At 41.9% G+C, this 5,493-nt stretch overlaps 1 non-coding gene across 1 annotated transcript; it reads left to right on the top strand.

The window, feature by feature from the left end:
* The first annotated feature begins 4,132 nt into the window (after window positions 1-4,132).
* On the top strand, window positions 4,133-4,235 carry LOC112132507 (small nucleolar RNA U13). The gene has a single exon (XR_002914272.1). It is a non-coding gene; the product is annotated as a small nucleolar RNA U13 (small nucleolar RNA).
* The last annotated feature ends 1,258 nt before the right edge of the window (window positions 4,236-5,493 follow it).

Genomic DNA, 5,493 nt, shown 5'->3' with positions numbered 1-5,493 from the left:
GGGTTTGTGAATGCACCAATCGACACTCTGTATCTAGCTGCTCTGGTGGGGCCTTGGAGAACCTGTGTGTCCAAACTCAGTATCTAACTAATCTGATGGGGATGTAGAGAACCTTTGTATCTAGCTCAGGGATTGTAAACACACCAATCAGCACCCTGTCAAAACAGGCCACTGGGCTCTACCAATCAGCAGGATGTGGGTGGGGCCAGATAAGAGAATAAAAGTAGGCTGCCTTAGCCAGAAGTGGCAACCCACTCGGGTCCCCTTCCACACTGTGGAAGGTTTGTTCTTTCACTCTTTGCAATAAATCTTGCTACTGCTCACTCTTTGGGTCCACGCTGCTTTTATGAGCTGTAACACTCACGGTGAAGATCTGCAGCTTCACTCCTGAGCCCAGCGAGACCACGAGTCCACCAGGAGGAACGAACAACTCCAGACGAGCTGCCTTCAGAGCTGTAACACTCACCGCAAAGGTCTGCAGCTTCACTCCTGAGCCAGCGAGACTACGAACTCACCAGAAGGAAGAAACGCCGAACACATCCGAACATCAGAAGGAACAAACTGCAGACGCGCCACCTTAAGAGCTGTAACACTCACCGAGAGGGTCCGCGGCTTCATTCTTGAAGTCAGTGAGACCAAGAACCCACCAATTCCGGACACATCACCTTGTTGGCCAGGCTAGTCTTGGACTCCTGACCTCAGGTGATCTGCCCACCTCTGCCTCCCAAAGTGCTGGGATTACAGGTGTGGGCCACTGGGCCAGGCCTTATTATTTTTTTTTTTTTAATTTATTTTTTGTGATGGAGTCTCACTCTGTCACACCCAGGCTGGAGTCCAGTGGCACGATCTCGGATCACTGCAACCTCTGCCTCCTGGGTTCAAGTGATTTTCTTGCCTCAGCCTCCCAAGTAGCTGGGACTACAGGCACGAACCACCACGCCTGGCTAATTTTTTTGTATTTTTAGTAGAGACGGGATTTCGCCATGTTTGCCAGGCTGGTCTCAAACTCCTGACCTCAGGTGATCCACCTGCCTCGGCCTCCCAAAGTGCTGGAATTGCAGGCATGAGCCACCTTGCCTGGCTGATTATTACTTTCAATATCACCCCCACCAAGATAGCTCTAAAAAGAATAAGCAAAGGTTATGGAATATTGATGAAATAAAGAGTTGCCATTTTTATAAGCTCAGAGAAAAGGTATTTTGGCTCTATGCAGTTCTTCTCTCAGTTTTATAATTACTTGTCCTCTTAACACGTTGCTCATCTTTTCCCCCAATCCCACCCACCCTCAGAGAGTGTCTTGCTCTGTCACCCATGCTGGAGTGTAGTGGCATGATTACAGCTTACTGCAGCCTCAACCTCCAGGGCTCATGTGATCCTTCTGCCTCAGCCTCCCAAGTAGCTGGGACTGCAGGCACACAGCATCATGCCAGACTAATTTTTGTATTTTTTGTAGAGACGGAGTTTTGCTATGTTGCCCAGGCTGGTCTCAAACTCCCGAGTTTAATTGATCCACCTGTCTAAGCCTCTCAGAGTGCTGAGATTACAAGTATGAGCCACTCACTGCTCCTGGCGTCATAGTTTTAAAAGGTATAATTTTCTGCTTACTGTTTTTTCTTTAGGATAATCCAAAGCCAAATGTTGCTCATCTTTATACTAGTTAGAAGCAGGTTTTACAATATTGGTTCTCATTTGTTACGTATAGCTAATATTTACTGAGCTAATTTTGTTATGTGCCAGACACTGTGGAAGAGCTTTATGTGCATTAGCCCATTTAATTATCACAGCAACCCTATGAGATACATACAATTGTATGCCCTTTTTACCAAGAAGAAAACTGAGACAGAGGGGCTAAATGCCCCCATCAAAATTACAGAACTAGTAAAAGATGGAGATGGAATTGAAACCTTGGCAGTCTGACCAAATCCTGTACTTTTTTTTTTTTCAGATGAAGTCTCACTCTGTGCCAGGCTGTAGGGCAGTGGCACCATCTCGGCTCACTGCAACCTCCACCTTCCGGGTTCAAGCAATTCTCCTGCCTCAACCTTCCAAGTAGCTGGGACTACAGGCATGCACCACCATGCCAGGCTAATTTTTTTGTGTTTTTAGTAGTGACAGGGTTTCACCATGTTGGCCAGGCTAGTCTCGAACTCCTGACCTTAAATGATCCACCCACCTTAGCCTCCCAAAGTGCTGTAATTACAGGCATAAGACACCACTCCTGGCCAAATCCTATACTCCTAAGGATTGTACAATGCGGCAAGTTTTTCATACAGTTGTCTGCAGGTATTTTTAAAGGCTGACTAATAAATCCTACATCTTTGTGACTCAATACTACTAAGAGAAGCTTTGCACGGTTCCATTGTTTTCAAGTGACGTGGCCAAGCACTTTTGCTCCGGATGGTAAACTGAAACAAAGAAGCGACTTTGTATCTGAGTGAGGTTGGTTTTCCTGGCTAGGCATATATTCCTAAAGCCCATGAAAGATTATGTAGGAAGAATTCTTATCAATGATTCCAACATTTTAAATGCTATTTTTATAATTTGTATTGATTCTGTAATACAGGATCTTAAATTCAGATAATGACCATTATTTTTTGGAATTCCTTACCCTTCTGAAGAACAACTTTAGGTTTAATGACCCTTAAGGTCATAGCAGAAAACATTTTATTAGTTCAATGTCTTTCAGCTACTTGGTGCTAACGTAAAAACTGCTAGAAATTCTCATTGCTGCTTTGTTTAATATACAGAATTTATATTCTGTATATTAGATTCTGTATATACAGATTACAATCCCAGCACTTTGGGAGGCTGAGGCGGGTGGATCACATGAGGTCAGGAGTTTAAGACAAGCCTGGCCAATATTGTAAAACCCTGTCTCTACTAAAAATACAAAAATTAGCTGGGCAGGGTGGCGGGTGCCTGTAATCCCAGCTACTTGGGAGGCTGAGGGAGGAGAATTGCTTGAATTCAGGAGGTGGAGGTTGCAGTGAGCCAAGATCACACCATTGCACTCCAGCCTGGGTGAGAAGAGTGAAACTCCATCTCAAAAAAATTTAAAAATAAAAAAAGAGAGAGAGAGAACTTATGTGACTGGAAAGTTATACAAATGAAGTACGCAGACAATTTGTTATGGAGCCTAGACAAGTTCTTAAGAGCATAAGCTCTAGAGTCAGAATTCCAGCCCTCTACTTACTTTTTGAAGGATTTTTAAATAAGCTACTTACTCCCTTGTTTTTTCATCTGTTAACTAGAAGTGTTCTAGTTTATGGTAATTATTTTGCTGTTCAAGTTAGACAACATCTAGTTTCTCATAAACACTATATGTAGTATTATTTATTTTCACCAACCCTATTATTTTTCTCCCACAACATAGAATTTGTCTTAGAAGTGGGGAAAATAATCACGTTAAAGTGGAAGTAATTTGTCTATGTTAGACATTCTGTTAATTGACCAAATGGAGTGTTCCTTTTACCAGTGCAATATCCTTTTGTGGCAAATGCTGTATATATATATAATTGAGGAAAGGGGAAAAGTGAAGAGGTCTCCAAGTAACTAATAGCAGTATTTACCTTTTAAGCATAAAATCTAGATAAGGTGGTCATTAATCCTAAGGAGCAAAACAGAGTCAAATGGTATATGACTTTGTAATGCAGCACTTTGCCATACATAAGTAAAACTAAAAAATAAAGACAAATGTGTTAATGGTTCAACCAAAGTTAAACCTGGAAGCTCCTATCAGGGTATCTTATTTAGGTGAGACGGGAGGGTTGCTTGAGTCTAGGAGTTCAAGATCAAACCTAGGCAACACAGCAAGACCCCATCTCTAGAAAAAATATGGTAATCTTTTTTAAATAGAGCAAATCAGAAATTTCACAAAGCTAAGATGACTAGTAAATATATTATGTGCCAAAACACATATATAGATTTTGCAATGATATTTATAGGATTGAATGTGAAAATAAAAGTATGTTATTGCCTCTCTGAGGTTTTGTGTCCTCCTTGCTTTGTGTTATGCCTGTGTCTGCAACTCTTCACAACCATTAATTACATTTAATGCTTCTAGCTCCTGAAATAGTCATGAAAATAGAACTACAAACCTTTAGACTAGGAATTATTCTAGAAACTCATTCAGATCCTTCTGTAGTTTATAAGCATGATGACTGAGTATTCACCCGCATGTGGGAGATGTGCTGCCCTTAAACTTTGTTATGGTGTCACACACTGCCCGTCTGAAATGGAAGAAGAATAAATAAATAAAAGCAAAAAGCTAATTTTTAAAAAGTGGCTGTCAGTTACTTTTATCATCTATAAGCCTTCCTTTTTTCTTCTTTTTGAGGTGGGATATTGCTCTGTTGCCTAGGCTGGGGTGCAGTGGCACAATCATAGCTCACTGTAGCCTCAAATTCCTGGGTTCAAGGGATCCTCTGCCTCAACACCCCTGGCTAATTTTTTTATTAGCTGATGTCTCACTGTGTTGACCCAGGCTGGTGTCAAACTCCTGGCCTCAAGGGATCCTCCTGCCTCAGCCTCCCAAAATGTTGGGATTACAGGCATGAACCACCATACCTGGTCCAGGATGTTAACTTTGGAGAATAGTTTATTTATGGAATATAAGTCCTCTCTCCTAACTATGCTGAATTGTTCCTTGACTTTCTAGTTTTTTTTGTTTTTGTTTTTTAAAGATGGAATCTCCCTCTGTCATTCAGTTTGGAGTACAGTGGTGAAATCATAGCTCGCAGCAACCTCAAACTCCCAGGCTCAAGTGATCCTCCCACCTCAGCCTCCTGAGTAGCGAGGACTATAGGCATGCACCACCATGCCTAGCTAATTTTTTTTATTTTTTGTGGAGTTGGGGGTCTGCCTGTGTTGGCCAGGCTGGTCTTGAACACCTGGCCCTGAAAGATCCTCCCACCTCAGCTTCCCAAAGAACTGGGATTATGATGTCAGCCACTACACTCAGCAGACTTTCTACTATTATTGTTGTATTTAGCTTTGTGTTGCTTAAATTGTCAAGAACTAATATTAAGAACGAGGTTAACAGTATTAATGCACAAATATACTGGTCTCTGCCAAGTCAAAAATGTAAGACTATAGTATCCTAACTGCTGAGTTACTTCTTGATAACCTAATGCATTAGTTTGCTAGAGCTGCCAATAACAAGTATCACCAATTGTGTGGCTTAGAAATTTATTGTCTCAGTTTTGGACACCACAGATCCAAGATCAAGGTGTTGGCAGAAATGATTTTTCTGTGGGCAGAGAGGGAAAATCTGCTGCATATCTCTTTCCGGCTTATGGTGGTTTTTTTCTTAGTTTATAGAAGCATCACCTGAACCATGGCCTTCATCTTCAGATGGTGTGCGTGTTTCTCTGTCCAAACTTTCCCTTTCATAAGGACACCAGTCCTATTGGATTAGGGTCCACCATAATGATCTCATCTTTACTAGATCACCTGCAAAGGCCTTGTTTCCAAATAAGGTCACATTTCGAGGGG

Source organism: Pongo abelii, chromosome 11, assembly GCF_028885655.2.
Source record: "Pongo abelii isolate AG06213 chromosome 11, NHGRI_mPonAbe1-v2.0_pri, whole genome shotgun sequence".
Taxonomy (NCBI): domain Eukaryota; kingdom Metazoa; phylum Chordata; class Mammalia; order Primates; family Hominidae; genus Pongo; species Pongo abelii.
The sequence above is the reverse complement of the archived record's forward strand: the minus strand, read 5'-3'. Positions and strand labels throughout refer to the sequence as shown.